The sequence below is a fragment of the Lissotriton vulgaris genome, chromosome 12, assembly GCF_964263255.1.
Source record: "Lissotriton vulgaris chromosome 12, aLisVul1.2, whole genome shotgun sequence".
Classification (NCBI taxonomy): Eukaryota; Metazoa; Chordata; class Amphibia; order Caudata; family Salamandridae; genus Lissotriton; species Lissotriton vulgaris.
This window is the reverse complement of record NC_141700.1, coordinates 559,318,122-559,339,650: the sequence shown is the minus strand read 5'-3', so window position 1 is coordinate 559,339,650 and position 21,529 is coordinate 559,318,122. Positions and strand designations below refer to the sequence as shown.

General features: G+C 49.8%; 1 pseudogene; it reads left to right on the top strand.

Moving 5' to 3' along the window:
- The window catches only part of LOC147677741 (protein spire homolog 1-like), a 34,477-nt pseudogene extending 18,996 nt beyond the window's left edge, over positions 1 to 15,481 (top strand).
- Positions 15,482 to 21,529: the final 6,048 nt, after the last annotated feature.

The window sequence follows — 21,529 nt, the reverse complement described above, 5'->3', positions numbered from 1 at the left end:
CCCACCACACAGCTCCACTGATGCACCCACTACACAGCTCCACCGAGGCACCCACCACACAGCTCCACCGAGGCACCCACCACACAGCTCCACCGAGGCACCCACCACACAGCCTCACCGAGGCACCCACCACACAGCTCCGCCGAGGCACCCACCACACAGCTCCACCGATGCAGCCACCACACAGCTGCACCGACACAGCTACAATGATGCACCCACCACCCAGTTCCACTGAGGCACCCACCACACAGCTCCGACACAGCTCCACCAATGCACCCACCACACAGCTCCACCGATGCACCCACCACACAGCTCCACCGATGCACCCACCACACAGCTCCACCGATGCACCCACCACACAGCTCCACCGATGCACTCACCACACAGCTCCACCGATGCACCCACCACACAGCTCCACCGATGCACCCACTACACAGATCCACTGATGCACCCACTACACAGCTCCACTGATGCACCCACTACACAGCTCCACTGATGCACCCACCACACAGCTCCACCGAGGCACCCACCACACAGCTCCACCAAGGCACCCACCACACAGCTCCACCGAGGCACCCACCACACAGCTCCACCGAGGCACCCACCACACAGCTCCACCGAGGCACCCACCACACAGCTCCGCCGAGGCACCCACCACACAGCTCCGCCGAGGCACCCACCACACAGCTCCACCGATGCAGCCACCACACAGCTCCACCGACACAGCTACAATGATGCACCCACCACCCAGTTCCACCGAAGCACCCACCACACAGCTCCGACACAGCTCCACCGATGCACCCACCACACAGCTCCACAGATGCACCCACCACACAGCTCCACAGATGCACCCACCACACAGCTCCACAGATGTACCCACCACACAGCTCCACAGATGTACCCACCACACAGCTCCACAGATGCACCCACCACACAGCTCCACAGATGCACCCACCACACATCTCCACCGATGCACCCACCACACAGCTCCACAGATGCACCCACCACACAGCTCCACCGATGCACCCACCACAGCTCCACCGATGCACCCACCACACAGCTCCACCGAGGCACCCACCACATAGCTCCACCGAGGCAGCCACCACACAGCTCCACCGATGCAGCCACCACACAGCTCCACCGATGCAGCCACCACACAGCTCCACCGACACAGCTCCACCAAAGCACCCACCACACAGCTCCACAGATGCACCACCACCCAGCTCCACCGAGGCACCCACCACAAAGCTCCATCAATGCACCCACTAAGCTCCACCGATGCACCCACCACACAGCTCCACCTACACAGCTCCACCGAGTCACCCACCACACAGCTCCACTGATGCACCCACCACACAGCTCCACCGAGGCACCCACCACACAGCTCCACCGATGCAGCCACCACACAGCTCCACCGACACAGCTCAACCGATGCATCCACCACCCACCTTCACGATACACCCACCACACAGCTCCACCGACACAGCTCCACCGATGCACCCACCACACAGCTCCACCGAGTCACCCACCACACAGCTCCACTGATGCACCCACCACACAGCTCCACCGAGGCACCCACCACACAGCTCCACCGATGCAGCCACCACACAGCTCCACCGACACAGCTCAACCGATGCATCCACCACCCACCTTCACGATACACCCACCACACAGCTCCACCGACACAGCTCCACCGATGCACCCACCACACAGCTCCACCGAGGCACCCACCATATAGCTCCACCAAGGCACCCACCACACAGCTCCACCGATGCACCCACCACACAGCTCCACCGATGCACCCACCACACAGCTCCACCGATGCACCCACCACACAGCTCCACCGATGCACCCACCACACAGCTCCACCGATGCACCCACCACACAGCTCCACCGAGGCACCCACCACACTGCTCCACCGAGGCACCCACCACACTGCTCCACCGAGGCACCCACCACACAGCTCCACCGAGGCACCCACCACACAGCTCCACCGAGGCACCCACCACACAGCTCCACCGAGGCAGCCACCACACAGAGCTCCACCGATGCAGCCACCACACAGCTCCACCGATGCAGCCACCACACAGCTCCACCGACACAGCTCCACCGATGCACCCACCACCCAGCTCCACCGATGCACCCACCACACAGCTCCACCGAAGCACCCACCACACAGCTCCACAGATGCACCCTGCTCCACCGAGGCACCTACCACAAAGCTCAGCCGAGGCACCCACCACACAGCTCCATCAATGCACCCACTAAGCTCCACCGATGCACCCACCACACAGCTCCACCTACACAGCTCCACCGATGCACCCACCACACAGCTCCACTGATGCACCCACCACACAGCTCCACTGATGCACCCACCACACAGCTCCACTGATGCACCCACCACACAGCTCCACTGATGCACCCACCACCCAGCTCCACTGATGCACCAACCACCCAGCTCCACCGATGCACCCACCACACAGCTCCACCGACACAGCTCCACCTATGCACCCACCACACAGCTCCACCGATGCACCCACCACACAGCTCCACCTACACAGCTCCACCGATGCACCCACCACACAGCTCCACCAATGCACCCACCACACAGCTCCACCGATGCACCCACCACACAGCTCCACCGATGCACCCACCACACAGCTCCACCGATGCACCCACCACACAGCTCCACTGATGCACCCACTACACAGCTCCACCGAGGCACCCACCACACAGCTCCACCGAGGCACCCACCACACAGCTCCACCGAGGCACCCACCACACAGCCTCACCGAGGCACCCCCCACACAGCTCCGCCGAGGCACCCACCACACAGCTCCACCGATGCAGCCACCACACAGCTGCACCGACACAGCTACAATGATGCACCCACCACCCAGTTCCACTGAGGCACCCACCACACAGCTCCGACACAGCTCCACCAATGCACCCACCACACAACTCCACCCATGCACCCACCACACAGCTCCACCGATGCACCCACCACACAGCTCCACCGATGCACCCACCACACAGCTCCACCGATGCACTCACCACACAGCTCCACCGATGCACCCACCACACAGCTCCACCGATGAACCCACTACACAGATCCACTGATGCACCCACTACACAGCTCCACTGATGCACCCACTACACAGCTCCACTGATGCACCCACCACACAGCTCCACCGAGGCACCCACCACACAGCTCCACCAAGGCACCCACCACACAGCTCCGCCGAGGCACCCACCACACAGCTCCGCCGAGGCACCCACCACACAGCTTCACCGATGCAGCCACCACACAGCTCCACCGATGCAGCCACCACACAGCTCCACCGACACAGCTCCACCGATGCACCCACCACCCAGCTCCACCGATGCACCCACCACACAGCTCCACCGAAGCACCCACCACACAGCTCCACAGATGCACCCAGCTCCACCGAGGCACCTACCACAAAGCTCAGCCGAGGCACCCACCACACAGCTCCATCAATGCACCCACTAAGCTCCACCGATGCACCCACCACACAGCTCCACCTACACAGCTCCACCGATGCACCCACTAAGCTCCACTGATGCACCCACCACACAGCTCCACTGATGCACCCACCACACAGCTCCACTGATGCACCCACCACACAGCTCCACTGATGCACCCACCACCCAGCTCCACTGATGCACCAACCACCCAGCTCCACCGATGCACCCACCACACAGCTCCACCGACACAGCTCCACCTATGCACCCACCACACAGCTCCACCGATGCACCCACCACACAGCTCCACCGACACAGCTCCACCTATGCACCCACCACACAGCTCCACCGATGCACCCACCACACAGCTCCACCTACACAGCTCCACCGATGCACCCACCACACAGCTCCACCAATGCACCCACCACACAGCTCCACCGATGCACCCACCACACAGCTCCACCGATGCACCCACCACACAGCTCCACCGATGCACCCACCACACAGCTCCACTGATGCACCCACTACACAGCTCCACCGAGGCACACCCAACACAGCTCCACCGAGGCACCCACCACACAGCTCCACCGAGGCACCCACCACACAGCCTCACCGAGGCACCCACCACACAGCTCCGCCGAGGCACCCACCACACAGCTCCACCGATGCAGCCACCACACAGCTGCACCGACACAGCTACAATGATGCACCCACCACCCAGTTCCACTGAGGCACCCACCACACAGCTCCGACACAGCTCCACCAATGCACCCACCACACAACTCCACCCATGCACCCACCACACAGCTCCACCGATGCACCCACCACACAGCTCCACCGAGGCACCCACCACACAGCTCCACCGAGGCACCCACCACACAGCTCCACCGATGCACCCACCACACAGCTCCACCGATGCACCCACTACACAGCTCCACCGAGGCACCCACCACACAGCTCCACCGAGGCACCCACCACACAGCTCCACGAGGCACCCACCACACAGCCTCACCGAGGCACCCACCACACAGCTCCGCCGAGGCACCCACCACACAGCTCCACCGATGCAGCCACCACACAGCTGCACCGACACAGCTACAATGATGCACCCACCACCCAGTTCCACTGAGGCACCCACCACACAGCTCCGACACAGCTCCACCAATGCACCCACCACACAACTCCACCCATGCACCCACCACACAGTTCCACCGATGCACCCACAACACAGCTCCACCGATGCACCCACCACACAGCTCCACCGATGCACTCACCACACAGCTCCACCGATGCACCCACCACACAGCTCCACCGATGCACCCACTACACAGATCCACTGATGCACCCACTACACAGCTCCACTGATGCACCCACTACACAGCTCCACTGATGCACCCACCACACAGCTCCACCGAGGCACCCACCACACAGCTCCACCAAGGCACCCACCACACAGCTCCGCCGAGGCACCCACCACACAGCTCCTCCGAGGCACCCACCACACAGCTCCACTGATGCAGCCACCACACAGCTCCACCGACACAGCTACAATGATGCACCCACCACCCAGTTCCACCGATGCACCCACCACCCAGTTCCACCGATGCACCCACCACACAGCTCCGACACAGCTCCACCAATGCACCCACCACACAGCTCCACCGATGCACCCACCACACAGCTCCACTGATGCACCCACTACACAGCTCCACCGAGGCACCCACCACACAGCTCCACCGAGGCACCCACCACACAGCTCCACCGAGGCACCCACCACACAGCTCCACCGAGGCACCCACCACACAGCTCCACCGAGGCACCCACCACACAGCTCCACCGAGGCACCCACCACACAGCTCCGCCGAGGCACCCACCACACAGCTCCACCGATGCAGCCACCACAGCTCCACTGATGCACCCACCACACAGCTCCACTGATGCACCCACCACACAGCTCCACTGATGCACCCACCACCCAGCTCCACTGATGCACCAACCACCCAGCTCCACCGATGCACCCACCACACAGCTCCACCGACACAGCTCCACCTATGCACCCACCACACAGCTCCACTGATGCACCCACTACACAGCTCCACCGAGGCACCCACCACACAGCTCCACCGAGGCACCCACCACACAGCTCCACAGATGCACCCACCACACAGCTCCACAGAAGCACCCACCACACAGCTCCACAGATGCACCCACCACACAGCTCCATAGATGCACCCACCACACAGCTCCACAGATGTACCCACCACACAGCTCCACCGATGCACCCACCACACAGCTCCACCGATGCACCCACCACACAGCTGCACCGATGCACCCACCACAGCTCCACCGATGCACCCACCACACAGCTCCACCGAGGCAGCCACCACACAGCTCCACCGAGGCAGCCACCACACAGCTCCACCAATGCAGCCACCACACAGCTCCACCACACAGCTCCACCGACACAGCTCCACCGATGCACCCACCACCCAGCTCCACCGATGCACCCACCACACAGCTCCACCGAAGCACCCACCACACAGCTCCACCGATGCACCCACCACCCAGCTCCACCGAGGCACCCACCACAAAGCTCAGCCGAGGCACCCACCACACAGCTCCACCGATACACCCACCACACAGCTCCACCGATGCTCCAACTAAGCTCCACCAATGCACCCACCACACAGCTCCATCAATGCACCCACTAAGCTCCACCGATGCACCCACCACACAGCTCCACCTACACAGCTCCACCGATGCACCCACCACACAGCTCCACTGATGCACCCACCACACAGCTCCACTGATGCACCCACCACACAGCTCCACCGATGCACCCACCACACAGCTCCACCGATGCACCCACCACACAGCTCCACCGACACAGTTCAAACGATGCACCCACCACCCAGCTCCACCGATGCACCCACCACACAGCTCCACCGACACAGTTCCACCTATGCACCCACCACACAGCTCCAACGATGCACCCACCACACAGCTCCACCTACACAGCTCCACCGATGCACCCACTACACAGCTCCACCGATGCACCCACCACACAGCTCCACCGATGCACCCACCACACAGCTCCACCGATGCACCCACCACACAGCTCCACTGATGCACCCACTACACAGCTCCACTGAAGCACCCACTACACAGCTCCACTGATGCACCCACCACACAGCTCCACCGAGGCACCCACCACACAGCTCCACCGAGGCACCCACCACACAGCTCCGCCGAGGCACCCACCACACAGCTCCACCGATGCAGCCACCACATACCTCCACCGACACAGCTACAACGATGCACCCACCACCCAGTTCCACCGATGCACCCACCACACAGCTCCACCGACACAGCTCCACCAATGCACCCACCACACAGCTCCACCCATGCACCCACCACACAGCTCCACCGAGGCACCCACCACACAGCTCCACCAAGGCACCCACCACACAGCTCCACAGATGCACCCACCACACAGCTCCACAGATGCACCCACCACACAGCTCCACAGATGCACCCACCACACAGCTCCACAGATGTACCCACCACACAGCTCCACCGATGCACCCACCACACAGCTCCACCGATGCACCCACCACACAGCTCCACCGATGCACCCACCACACAGCTCCACCGATGCACCCACCACACAGCTCCACAGATGCACCCACCACCCAGCTCCACAGATGCACCCACCACCCAGCTCCACCGATGCTCCAACTAAGCTCCACCAATGTACCCACCACACAGCTCCCTCAATGCACCCACTAACCTCCACCGATGCACACACCACTCTGCGCAACCACAGCATCACTCTGCGCAGTTACAGCATCACTCTGCGCAACCACTGCATCACTCTGCGCAACCACTGCATCACTCTGCGCAACCACTGCATCACTCTGCGCAACCACTGCATCCCTCAGCGCAACCACAGCATCACTGGTTCAAATATGTTCTTTCAATGTTTCAAGCTGTTTTCAAGCTTTCATGCTTTATTACAAATCACAAAAAGATGTTAATATTTCACTTCTGTTCTTGGATTTTCGTCACAATAAAAAACACTGAACATAATCTTCACAAAATTTATTTACAAAGTTTAAGCTATTGGCATTGCCATTGTTATTTGTAATAGCAATACATCTAAGTCACGTAAATACACATCAAGTTGCATTACAAATGCTATACGTGTTTGCGAAAGTTATAACTATTGGCATTCTAATTGACAAAGCTATTACTTTATCTATTTTAAAAAATAACACATAAATAAAAAAATTCATTTATAAGACCAATAGCTCAAACTTTCCTAATGCGAGCCCTATTGCATTTCCAATGCTTGTTATATCTAGCTTACACTTTTTTTATGGCCAGATTATACTCCTTTCTTAGTTTTATGATTTCATCTTTTTCTCTATTGGTCTCATATAGAGCATTTTTTTAGTCGAGAGTAGGCCCTCCTGCATTCAAAATTAAACCAGGCCTTTTTGGAATTATTATTGATTTTCATCTTACGAAATAATTCTTCCTTAATGGTGTAGGTAATGACCGTGAAATTGGACAGTATCAACTCATGTGAGGAGTCTAGATTAAGGCATGCTTCCAGTTGGGGGGAGTACTCGACTCACCACTTTGGCTGTTGTTTAGACAGGGTCTGCGTTAGCCCACTTTATTGAGACCCGTTTAGCCTATCCAGACTCAATGCTTATTCGGTCAGTAAGCTGGGCTGGCTACACTTTTTAACTGCATTTGGCACTGCCAAAGTGATACTATTTGGAAAGTGATCACTGCTGGCATTGTCTCCTGTGTTAAAATTACGCAAATGATCTTTCATGTTTTGGGAGGTAAGTATGAAATCGATTAGAGTAGAGCAACCCCTTCCATTGAATGTGGGAGAGAACTCGACAGGGGGTTCTAGGAGTTCATTTGCAAAACCCATCTCCAGTGTAAAGATGATCTTAGTAAGTCGTTTCTCATGGTTGGTGTGTGAGAAATGGGTTAAATTACTTCCGCATTCATCATGAATTCCACATTTTTTGGAATTATTATCCTTACAGAGGGTTAAGTTAAAATCACCTCCACCAATTCACATTGAATGATGTACTCATAGAGTTATTCCGCATGTCCATCAAAACATAAAAAATACAATTTAAAACATAAATTAAATCGTGGTAAGGTAGATTATTGTAGAAATTTACTATAAAATAGCTGGAAAATGTATTTACCACTATCTTAAGAATTTGATAATTAGCATCCTGTTTTAGGTCGACAATATCTTTGCATGGGATCTCATTTAAAACATAAATTAGCAAGCCTCCTTTAGCCCTACCAGAGGCGGAGGGTTGGGCAAATGAATTGTAGGACTTGTACCCCTGAAGATGAATTGGGGAAGTTAACCAAGTCTCTTGGAGACAAACAATATTGTGCTTCCTTATCAATTTTGCCCAGGAATATAGATCCATTTTTGTACGGAGCCCTGCTACGTTCCAGAATAAAATTGAAAGATTTAGATTAGGTTCCTTTTGGGCTCTCAATTTTGGTTGATCAGAAAATACATCTAAAATCAGATCAGGCTTGGAACCAGATACGGGAACAGGCAGGTCTATCATACCTAAAGGAGGTCCACCAGCAAGTGGGATACTATCCAGCATTAGAAATTGAGAGTCCATAGGTATATTGGGGTTACTTAAGGATTTATCTGGAATTAATGTTTCAGATTGGATAGTGATCTTATTGGGAGAAAAGTCGAGCATACTCCCGGTCGGAATGTCCATTATTCTTAGTCATTCATTATCGTCCAGTCCTGATAATGGATTAAATCTATTCGGAGTAAAAAAGGTTTGGGGCTGGGTATGGATGACAAATTGATTTCTCCAAGGGGGAGTTTTCAGATTTTTCATCACCGGGGGATAAAAGAAGCCTAATGGTAGAATGTTGATCCCTTGCGGCTCTAAAAAGTGATTTGTGCCTGATTCCAAGATATCTTTAACTAAGAGCGGAGAGGCAAAAGTCATTACTATGCAATCACCCTTGAACATTTACTCCCTTGAGCCCACCCACTTAACTCTCCTGACCATCTTAAATTCCTCGAATAGATGTTTATTCAAGCCTACCCTGGTACCCAGCTAGTGCAATGATTTATTTTTCAACGCAACCCAGGATTCTTCTTCGGGGCTGGTCATATATGGTGCGTTTGCCAGTACTATAACATAAGGAGTTGCTTCTGGAGGCCCATCTAAATGTTGGTCTACTGTTTTAATTTTTTATAACGGGTTGGTACGGTATAAGGGAAATTGTACTTGACCGGGAGAGGTTGAAAGAAATTGAGGTGGATTCGCCTGGAAACCTGATGGCCTACTGCCAAAGGGATTACCCTGAGGTGCTGACAGGTTATGCAGTCAATTATCGGAGAGATCTTTTATGCTCTTTTTGGTCGGTAAACTACCCTGAGAAGGGACAGAGACATCCTGAATAGAAAAATTCTTCTTTGTAGCGGAAAATTGGGTCCCTGTAGTACTAACCTTAGATGCAGTAGAGTTGTAATTACCCTCTGAATTATCAATTGGCATAACAGTGTTAGTTAGCTTCTCTGTGAGAAATTCCTCAATATTATCCAGTATAGATGTTAATTGGTCTAACCTAAGCCTTACATAAAGATCCAATTGTTCAACTAGTGAAACCAAATTCTTCATATCCGATTGCAAGTTGCAGTTAGTGGTATTTGGCGACTTTCTAGGTCGTTGGAATTTTTTATGCCCTGAGCTTTTTCTTACTGTTAGTGGAGGGTTTGCTCGTTTTTTCGGGACTGGATGAACGTGTACTGGCACTCGGATTATATTGCTACCATTCTTATTAGAAATGCCTTCAATTACACTGGGGTTTTTCGGATGTTTTTGGGGGGGTTGGGATGGGGAATCATTTTCAAGGGAAATAATCTCGTCAGGACATACCTGAATACAACCATTAGGGAGTTGGTCTGGTAGATTCCCTTGATCTAATTCAACCCTTTCATTTAGGGAGGAAGAATCCTGGCTCAATCTGGACGTCGTACCCTCAATTGACTCTTCAACTGAGAGAATCTGCTTGTCTAGTACGCCCACCGCCCCGGTTAAATGATTTAATAGGGTCTGCTGTGAGGTTGAAATGGCCCCATTACCCTTTAACATTTTTGGACTCATTTGCTTTCTCTTTCCCATAGTGGATGCCAATAATCAGCTGGAATACTTATTTACTATTAAGGTCCTGGAGATATGAAACTACAGGAATAAGACAGTAATACAGTTTGGTAGACCATTTAAACAACCTGAGAATAACTCTAATACAGCCCAGCTAAGACGTATCACTCCACACCACGCTTACTTGATCAGGAATACTCCACCCTCTGCAAAGTATAGTACGTTACGATCAGGATTAATCAAGATCAAAATACAAATATAAGAAAAAGTCACTAAAGTGTTGGGGTGAGGAGTTGGGACAAATAAAACTCCACTTCCAGTTACGATCAGAACCAGTCAATACATGGGACAATGGGGAATTCACTCCATACACAGCATGGAACGGGTTAGATCGGTGTTACCAGGGGGTGAAGTCAAGTTGTTCTAACACAGTGCCTTTAACTCGTGCAACCAAGGGGCCTGGCCCAACCCGACCTCCTCTGGCCACAGATGGCCCGCCCCTTGCCCGGGCTTCGCCTGGCGCGACCCGCGTGCGAACCCGCGACTGCACTGGATTTAAAGCGCCTCCGGGTGCGGATATGGCGATGACTGCTTCCGGCGCTGAGGAGCCTGGGAGTTGGGGTCTCCCTCCGCACAGGTGACTAGCTGCGGCGGCGGGAGGGAGACAAGGGCAAGGACAGGCAGCAGGAAGGCAGATCTCCGGTGAGTGAAATGAAATTAGGCAAAATGACCCCAAAAGTTTGTTTGCAGTACCAAGTAACAAGTTGATGTTGGCCACCAGATTGTAATGTTAGCGTTCTGGCTGTGAGTTTATTTTGTGTAGGCCAGCGAGTAAAGAGCAGTCTTTAGCTCAAATTTTCACTTACAGTGGATCACACTTGTCGGCTTGTTGTGGACCTTTTTCTCTTACTAGACTCATCTGTTTCTGAAAATGAAATGTTTTTATCTCTTACTCTTCTCATGGAAATATGAAGGTTCCAGATTTTCAAATTCTTCTCTGCTTTTTATCATCTTGTTGTATTTGCATGGGTCTGCTCTGGTGCGGCGGCTCCTTTGTCCAGACTGTGCCGGACACTGTCAGACCGGAAGCAGGCCAAATCACTATACTGGGGGTGAATGTATGATTCACCTCCAAAGTCGACATGGCACACTGCCATGCCAACTAGCACAGCCTCAGGTATAGGTAAGTCATCCCTCTAGCAGGCCTCACAGCCCTAAGGCAGGGTGTACTATACCCCAGGTGTGGGCATAGCTGTTGAGCAGATATGACCCTGCAATATTTAAGTCAATTCTTGGATATTTTAAGTGCCATAGAGAGTAAATGGGCTGGAAACTCGACAACTTGGGTCACCTAGCACCATGATGCCGTCTCTGAAACCAGGAGTGTTTGGTACCAAACTACTACCCTCAATAAACCCACACTGATGCCAGTGTGGGATTTATTGAACCATGTACTAAGAGGGCACCTCAGAGGTTCCCCCAGAAAACCTACTAAACCTGGTGTGGTCACAGACTATCTGTGACAGCCTGCCACCACCAGACATGTTTCTGAACCCCAGGGCCGAGAGCCTCAGATCTCTGGGACCAGAAACTATTCACATCCTGGGTGGAGGTGTCATACCTTATCTCCCAGGATAGGCACAGAACTCGAGAGGGAAGCTTCAAAGGCCTGCTGCCTTTGTATTGCGACCCCAGCCTCTGCTGCTGCTAGCACCAGAAGGCAGCATCCAGTTTACACCACGACTTTGGGTGGGAAAACCTAGAAGAATAGGTGTGCCCACCTCTGCCAACTACTAGGTGAAGCACATCTTTCAGTCCCCGCCATCTTGAAGATGAGGAAACCCCTCCAATCAGGGCTAGGACTATGCCCCTTATCACAGGAGGGTGGCATAATTGAGGGTCTAGTCACCCTAGGCAGGGTGCCCATTGGCCCTACCTACTATTCCCCTAAAACGCTCCTAAATGTAGTATTTAGGTGGCCTCCTCAGACCTAGAAACTAGTTCCTACAGAACTAAGAAGGAGAAGAAGACGCTGTGCAGTGAAGCCTGAAGACTCCTAATGACTTGGCCCGGCCCTACATGCCTATCTCCAGCTTCCAAGACCCTGCAAAAGAAAACACTTGTCCTGCAGCCAGGGACTTTCAGAACCCGAGGCAGACTGTCTGCTCTTTGCAAAGACCAGAACTCCAGAGGACATCAGATCTGTCCCCAAGAAACCTACACAAAGGACTCTGGTGCCTTCCAGAACCGCAAACCCTGCTGACTCTACACCCGACACGTTCCGCCTGTGTCCAGGTGACCCACCGACTCAGAACAGGTTCCCCAGCGATCATGACCGCAAGTTGAGTGATCATGACCTCAAGTCCAGTGTTGGCTGACCTCTCCTGGACTCCATGATGCCTGCAGACAGAATCCAGAGGCTCCTCCCAACCGTGACCAGCTCCAGTAAGAATCTGAAGTCAAAGGACACCCCTGCGCCCAAAGCCCCTGGTCGGGCGAGTGGAAGAGACAGTGCTCCTACGACCCCCAACACCTCAACGTACCTCTGCTGTCGCTGGTGACCTCCTTGCAGTCTCTGCTGCGAAGCCTACAGCCAGTTAGTCCAACCGAGTTCTCCACTGAAGAGCACTGGGTACCCGACACTATATTTGCACCCTACTACCCCTGTACCATTGGTGGTGTATGTTTGGTGCTGCCTTGTGCCCCTACCCCAGGCATGCTCTAACCCCCAAAGCTTGGCCCCTGCAACTAATGTACCTACCTGCAAGCAGCGTGGCTTCTGGCATACATTGGGCCTATCTCCAAATTTGACCTCTGTAACCGGCCGCCCCTGTGCCGCTGGTGGTGCAGTCTTTGTGCTTACTTGAACCTTGCCCTCTGCTGATCCTAAAACCTGAAGAACAAAACTGTAATTTGGGCACTTACCCATGAAACCACATTGTTGTTTTCCTTCATAGGATAAAATTGAACTGTTTGAAAATTGAACTGCCGAATTTTAAAAAACGAAAGCATTTTTCCTGAAAAACGTACTTTACATTTATGCAAAGATCTTGGTCTTAAAATACGACTCAAACTAAGCTTATTTTTCTAAAATTGGTGTGGACAACCTTTTAGAGTCATGTGCCCGTTACTGGTCATTGTGTGTGCAATAAATGTCTTCCACACAACTTTTTGCGTGTTAGGCCTAATGCTGCTCGCCCACACTACCACTAATAGAGCACTTTAGGTTCACACTGAACCCTGTACACTTCTGGGGGAATCTCTGGCCTCTGTGCACGGTATATCTACCTAGCTGAATACAATACACAGAGCTAGCTTCCTACGTTTGTGGTGCAGCTGTGGGATACAAGACTTGACAAAAGCGCTTGGTTAACCCTTTGGAAGCAGAAAGGTACTACAAAGATGTGTGTCAAGTAGAATTTTCCAAGCATTGTCCATGAAAAACGTGCCTGGCAAAACTGGAGATTGATTCACCAAGGACTCTGAACGACTCGAGTCGCCTGTGGCTGAATGTCATAAAAGACTTGAAAAATGGCATTCAATTGAATAGTGCATCAGAGCGCCTGTACAAGGCACTGCCAGTGAAATACGAGTGTACGCCATTCGAGCACTTGATGGATGATATCCGATACAGACGATATACACTCCAGAAGGCGACGCTCACTGTCTCAAGCAAAAGTAGTTTCGAGCAGTCTTTTCTGGATTGGATTTAATCTTGTCCCACTCTGAGATCAGCATCGGAGAGAAAATTGAAGGATCTTTCCCATCAAGAACCATGTCTACATGAGCGTCTCATGACCGAAATGCCTGGACAAAAATATGCGCTCGCTGTTTGCCATGACACCAGGTTTCTATGCAGGATCAAAGACCTGGCACAGTAACCACTACAAGGACTCTGTGTCTTCAGGATATCAACTGACAAACTGCGGTATCAAAAAGAGTGTGAAAAAACACTTTCTGGACAGGGAAAGGACAGATCAATACTCACAGGAAACGCCATGTTGGAGTACAGTTATGAAGAGTCATTGGAAAACAGTCTTTCCCAGTTACCATCCTGCAGTACTGAGCTCGACCAGACTGAGTTTATGCCACTGCTGACGTCATCACAGACAGAAAAGAGAAATACTTCAGTGCATCGGCACAAGGACAAGTCTTCCTTACACCGCAGATCCAAGTCCCAGGAAAATGGATTTCAAAGCAAGGATCTTTCTCCAAACAAAACATCTCTTTCCAGCAAGTCCTCCAACCATTGCAGAGCTGATCGCGAGCAGGCAAGCCACTAAGAATTCCGAAATCCAAGATTTTTTTGACATGCTTGGTTGCAAAATGTCCACCAAGCATAGGGTATGCTTCAGTTGCCATAAGAAGGAGCTTTTCTTCACATGGCCTTATGAATGCTAGATTTGTGACAGCCTTGTCTGTTCTGATTGCTGCATAGAGATGCTGATGCCCTTCAAACACTGCATTCATCTTCCTGAAAGCTTTGATGACCACCACAGCTCCAGACTCTGCAAATCGGACCCAGAAAAGTGCTCAGTTCTTCAAAGCCGTATGTCAATGGGATTGTTCCAGAGTACCAGTTGTGTTTTAACCATACGAGATGGGACCAGAGACTTCATTACACAAAAAGGCTATGAGAGACTGTTTTTTCATGGGGGTGTGTGCCAAGCGCAAGGAGTATCTCTTGAATATCAGACACCAACCAGAGGCGAGCCACTGAAGTGCCATGTAGGCTACGCTCCATTTGTAAGTCTTTTTTTAGTTTTCGAAGCAGGACCTTCTGCTCCTGGGAGAGCCCTTTAAAGTAAAAGGGTGTGCCTTTCTGGACTACTAAAGTTATATGGATTCTGCCTACAGACAGATGCTTTAATGTTGGCAAATTAAGGAATTTGCTAATCAAAAACCAACAAAGAACCATGTGCTTGGGTGTTTGACATGGTAAACAAATCTGACCAATTATTATAAAACACCAGAATGAATTATGAAGTCCTAATTTATTTTTCTATTTAAAATATAATATCAATATATCTCAATTGCCTGAGTTAATTATTTCTGTATGCAAAATGACTGAACTCAGTAATTTATTGTTGCCATAGAACGCTCTAAAGGCACAGCATATCCTCATTTTAATATGTGAAAAGTTATTAACTTATGAATTTGAAATGTTTTAATGAGTTTTTACAAAAACAAAAAACAAAAACTAGCGCAAACAAATGTTGCGCACATATATATTTGCCTTGCTCTGCTGTGTTCATTTTTTTTTATGTAGCAGTCTTAAAAAGAAAAGGCCTCCGAAAATGTGTACGCACTTGTCAAAATTACCCTAAAGGCTACCAACAACATGTAATATGATGACCATATTTGAGGATTTCTTTCTTTTCTGAATAGACATAGCCATCACACACACACTTAGCACTCATTGCTAATCCTTCCTAGGATTCGCTTGATGCTCATGGAATGGCAGGATACTTGACTTAGCACATCTTTGCGTGTCAAAAATTCCCGCTAAAAAGTTGCACAAGCTTTTCAGCAAGGACTTTGCTGAGATGGTAACCTTTTTACAGTGTTCTCCATCCAAAAATGTTGGGTTTGAATCGTTTGATTAATCGTACTGCCTACAAATACGGTTTCAAGATGTTTTTTCTTATTTAAAAAAGAAAAAGAAAATGTAAAAAGCATTTTGGCCACTAAATGTTTTCCTTTAGATCATGATTTTGTGAGGTTTATGTTGTCATAGACCAGTCTATCTATTTTGTAACATTTAATGTAACAAATAAAAAGTGAGTAAGAATTCAACCTCAAAATAAATGGTTGATTCAAAGTTAGAACCCTTCTACTCAGGAAGAGAACTTGTTATCCTCAGTGGGAACTGCGCCTGAGGAGCTTTAATCCTTACACAGCAGAGCTCTTGGACCCAGGGGGACCCTCTTGGATGGATCTGTGCCAGGGATAAGAAATCTATCCCACTCTTGACAGCCTGAGGAAGCAAGCTTCTGCACAGGAAAAGTGTGATATCAGTGGCACCCACAGGGACTACTGGGAGGTTGGACTCCTATACACGGAGGCCAGAGACTCCAAACCTGGTGAAACCAGGAGTGGTAGTAACTCAGAGTTTTAAAGAGTTATTTATTTTGGCCCATGATATACCCTAGCCGGGCACCTTGGTCAGATTAGTTAAACACTTCCACTGGCCAGGGATGTCTCTGGAGCTGAAGGACTTTTGTCGGTCCTGTCTCTCCTGCCAAGCCAGTGGTTAGGCAGGAGGCTACGTCGTAAGGCACTCTTAATTCCACTTCCAGTGGTTGGGGGTAGCCTTTGAAAGGGTAGGGGCGACATTGTTACCCGCCTGGACCCTCAAACAGCCTCAGGGAACAGAAATAATCTAGTGGTAGAGGATCATGCCACCAGGTATCCTGAAGCTATTCCACTTAGGTCCACTACTGCTCCGCCAGTGGCCAAGGCCCTCCATGGTATCTTTACCAGGTTTGATTTTCCTAAGGAGGCAGTATTGAGGTACAAACTTCATGTCTGCATACTTAAAACACTCGTGGGAGGAGTGTGGAGTGACTTATAAGCTCACTACCCCCTACAAACCAATGGGTTGGTTAAAAAGGTTTAACTAGACACTGAAAGGCATGACCAGTGGACTATATGAAAAACTCAGAAAGAGAGCAGATGTCTTACTTCCATGCCTGATTTTCGCCTACAGGGAGGTGCCACAGAAGGGAGTGGGGTACTCACCCTTTGAACTTCTTTTTGGGCTTCCTGTTAGGGATCCTCTGAATCTTGTAAAGGAAGGGTGGAAAAAGCCCAACAAAGAGCGAAAACAAGACATAGTGGACTATGTGCTTGGCCTTTGTTCCAGGATAGCTAAGTACATGGAAAAAGCAAGCTAAAGCCTTCATGCCAGCCAAGAGCTTCAAATGCAATAGGACCAGAAGGCTGCCATGGTTTAGTTTAAACTAGGGCAGAGGGTATGGTATTAGAGTTTGTGGCCCCCAGGGCCCTCGAATGATAAGTGGAGTACCCTGTCCTTGAAAGAAAAGGAGAAGTCTCGTATCTGGTGGACTTTGGTACTTGCAAATTTCCCAGAAGGGCTTTACATATCAACCGCCTGAAGCCCTATTATGACAGAGCTGATGTCAAAATGCTCATGGTCACAGATGAGGGACAGGAAGCGGAGAGTGAACCTCTCCCTGATCTCCTCTCCAGTGATCCAAAAGACAGGTGTGTTGATGGAGTGGTCTTGTCAGACACCCTCACCGTCCAACAGAAGGCTGATTGCAGACAAGTCCTCAATCAGTATGCTGGGCTCTTTTCCCTAACCCCTGGTTAGACTGGCTGGTGTACCCATAATGTGGACATTGGTGACAGCCTACCTGTCACAAACAAAATTTACAGGCAGTCTGAACATGTCAGAGAGAGCATCCAAGCTAAAGTAAGCAAGATGCTGGGATTGTGTACCGCTGAACCCTCACAGAGGCCCTGGGCCAGCCCAGTTGTCTTGGTCCCAAAACCTCACCTCAAGGGTGAAAAGAAAGACATTTGGTTTTGTTTGGAATATAGGGGCCTCAACGATGTGACAAAAACTGATGCACATCCAATTCCTCGAGCAGATGATTTGATTGACAGGTTAGGGGCAAGCCAAGTATCCAAGTACCTTTGATCTCACATCAGGTTACTGGCAGGTAGGTCTGACCCCTGGAGCAAAAGAAAACCTGCATTTTCCACTCCAAATAGGCACTTCCATTTTATTGTGATGCCCTTTGGATTAAAGAATGTTCCGCCACCTTCCAGAGGTTGGTGAACAAAGTCCTTGCTGGATTGGAATCCTATAGTGCAGCTTAGTTAGATGATATTTCAGTCTAGAGCTCCACCTGGCAGGATCACCTGATCCACATGGGGAAGGTCCTCAAGGCTCTGAGTAGTGCAGGCCTCACTATCAAGGCAAACAAGGGCCAGATAGGGCAGGGAAGGGTTGTATACTTGGGTCACCTGGTAGGTGAAGGCCATGTTCAGCTACTCCAACCCATGATGCAGACAATTCTGGACGGAGACACTCTAAACTCAAACCCATGTGAGAAAGTGACTCTTTCAACATAGTTAGCTCCCACTTTTAACCTGCAAATTGATATGGTTTCGATTGTAGTGCTCAGGGTCTCTGCTAACCAGGGCCCATGTGCCAGTGCTTCGTCCATAAAACTATTCCACAATGGGCCTTCATGCCCCTGTAAGTCCCTAGTAAATGATACCTGGGTACCTAGGGCATTGGGACCGAAGAGGGTCCCATAGGAACCACTCACCTAGGCTGTGCAGACTGCCACTGCAGCATGCATGGCCTGTGCAGACAAAATGACAAACTCAACATGACACACTGTTGTGAGCCATGCCAACTACAACTGCCTCAGTTACAGGTAAAATGAATAAGTGTGGGTACTGCACTCTGTTTTTACAATAGTTGAATGTTTATTCGATAGGTGTGCTACGCTAGATTAGTGCCTGCTTACTGTGAAAATCAAAATATATAGCCTGGTCCCTTAAGGTCACCAGGACTCTAGCGCGCACTACAAGAAAATTCAAATTCTCCAATTATATGTTTCAAATACAATTTTATCAATAGTTCATCAATGTTTCATTTTACTCATACATGTATTACACATTGAACATTATTTCCAAAGTAAACAGTTGCATTATTATGTCATTAATGCATATTCACAAAACAGTACATAAAAAACCCAATGCATTTCGGGGCTGAGGCCCCTTCGTCGGGGGTCTGTTAAAGAAAGGAAGGAAACTTAGTTCCTAAAGATGCCGTAGAGGCTTTTATACTTTTGATTATTTAGTCTTATAATCTTAACGATTCTTACCACAGGCGCAGGGTGACTTGATAGAAATTATATCGAGAAGATTATTTCGTTGATTACAGTCGATCTAAAAGGAAGGGATTGTATAGGCTTCTTATTCATGAGTTAGTTTTAACAAAAATCTTAGGTATATTTTATTTTTAAACGGATTTACCTGGGCTTTAGTCGTAAATTCTCTGTAAAAAAAGATTATATTGGTGGTCATTTCCAGGGAGTTTACCGTATATCACATTGCCAACGTGATACGTAAACATGAAGATAAAAATCGTAACTTGTTAGCTCATCTGCGGGTATCATGTAGGGCCGCTAATGCAAATATCCTGAGAGGATGGAAAATACAAAGATATCACTAAGTATGATGATATTTACTCGGAATGCCATAGTCCGTGAAGTTAAAAGAAATTTTTTTTACCTGCGAGCCTCCGTAGCAGTTCTAACGGTCTCGCTGAGAAAATTAAAGTGGTTCGGCTGTAAAAAAGAAATAACCGCATTTAGTAACTTGTTCGCGGTTCAACAGCCGTGTGACTCACGTACGAGTTTAGTTTTTAATCTTACCGATAGCGAAAGTGTTCGTGCTGGGTACGACGTTTCCAACCGATCTGTTGAATGAGGTTCAACCATTACTTCAGTAGTCCTTTTATGTTGTTTGGACTGAGAGGTTTAACCCGTCGCAATAGACAAAGGACTAGTTGGGAGGTACTAATCGGTCGTCATTATTAAGGTGAAGGCTGGATATTTTAAAGCTATGTTTATGAATTATTCGGGCTTGTAACGATTAATATCTCTAAGCGATGTTATTGCAGGAATGTACAAAAAACTCATAACCTTTACATGTAACGTTTGAGAACAAAAACAGATAAGGTACAGGTAAGTCAACCCTCTAGGAGGCATCACAGCCCTAACGCAGGGTGCACTATACCCCAGGTGTGGGAATAGCTGCATGAGCAGATATGCCCCTACAACATATATGTCTATTCTTCTATACTTTAAGTGCCAGGGAAGCCATGTAGAGTAAATGGGCTGGAAACTCGACAACCTTAGTTTCCCAGCACCATAATAACTTTTTTGAAACCAGGATTGTTTGGTACCAAACTACTCCTCTCAATAAACCCACACCAATGCCAGTGTGGGATTTATTGAACCATATTCATCATAACTTTATTTCGATCACAAAGATCTTAAAAAGCACAAAGAAATAAGTTACAAAAATGATAAAAGAATAACAGCCATATAAAAACACATCTCTTCCATATATACAATTAAAATGCAATGAAAAATGATTATACAATGCAATTTGAGAGTTTGATCCATAGAGCTAACAGAAATGTTGTTAGACCAAAAACGATTACTCTACGGGTGTCTGTAGAAAGAATTCTGAGCACGTTGAGATAGTGGCCAGGAGCAATAAGCCTACACAAAGGGGTTATCCACTTGCCCCTCAAGTTCTGGTAATGTGGGCAGAAAAATAACAGATGGACTAGGGATTCAGGGCTTCCTTTACAATCTGGACTTTTATCATCCAGGAATTCATTAGTTCGCCACTTACTAGAGAACAATTTAGTGGGAAAGGTCTTATATCTGAATTGGCGGAATAGAATACATGCAAGAGGTGAAACAATTTCATTGATTGTTTCCTTAAACACAGCAGGGGTTTAAAATTCATAAACTCCTGGGTCAGTGAACCCTCAAAATTTGTCACATCGCTCACCAGGGTAGACTCCCAATTAGGGTTTTAACCCTGCTCTTCGAAATTGAACACAGCTCCTCCGGGTCTTGACCAATAAACCTGCATCCCCAATTTCCTCAACAGTTCTCTTAGGGGACTAAACCCGGGAATTTTAATTACCTTGGGCTGTATCAGAAGATCCCTAATCGCCACTCGTTAGGAGTTCCTCAATTGTCCATAGGCGATGCCACAACTTTAAAAGCTTGTAGACCAGCTTGTGGGCTAGTTTTCTTTGGGCCACATCAAGGAAAATTGGGGTCAGAGGA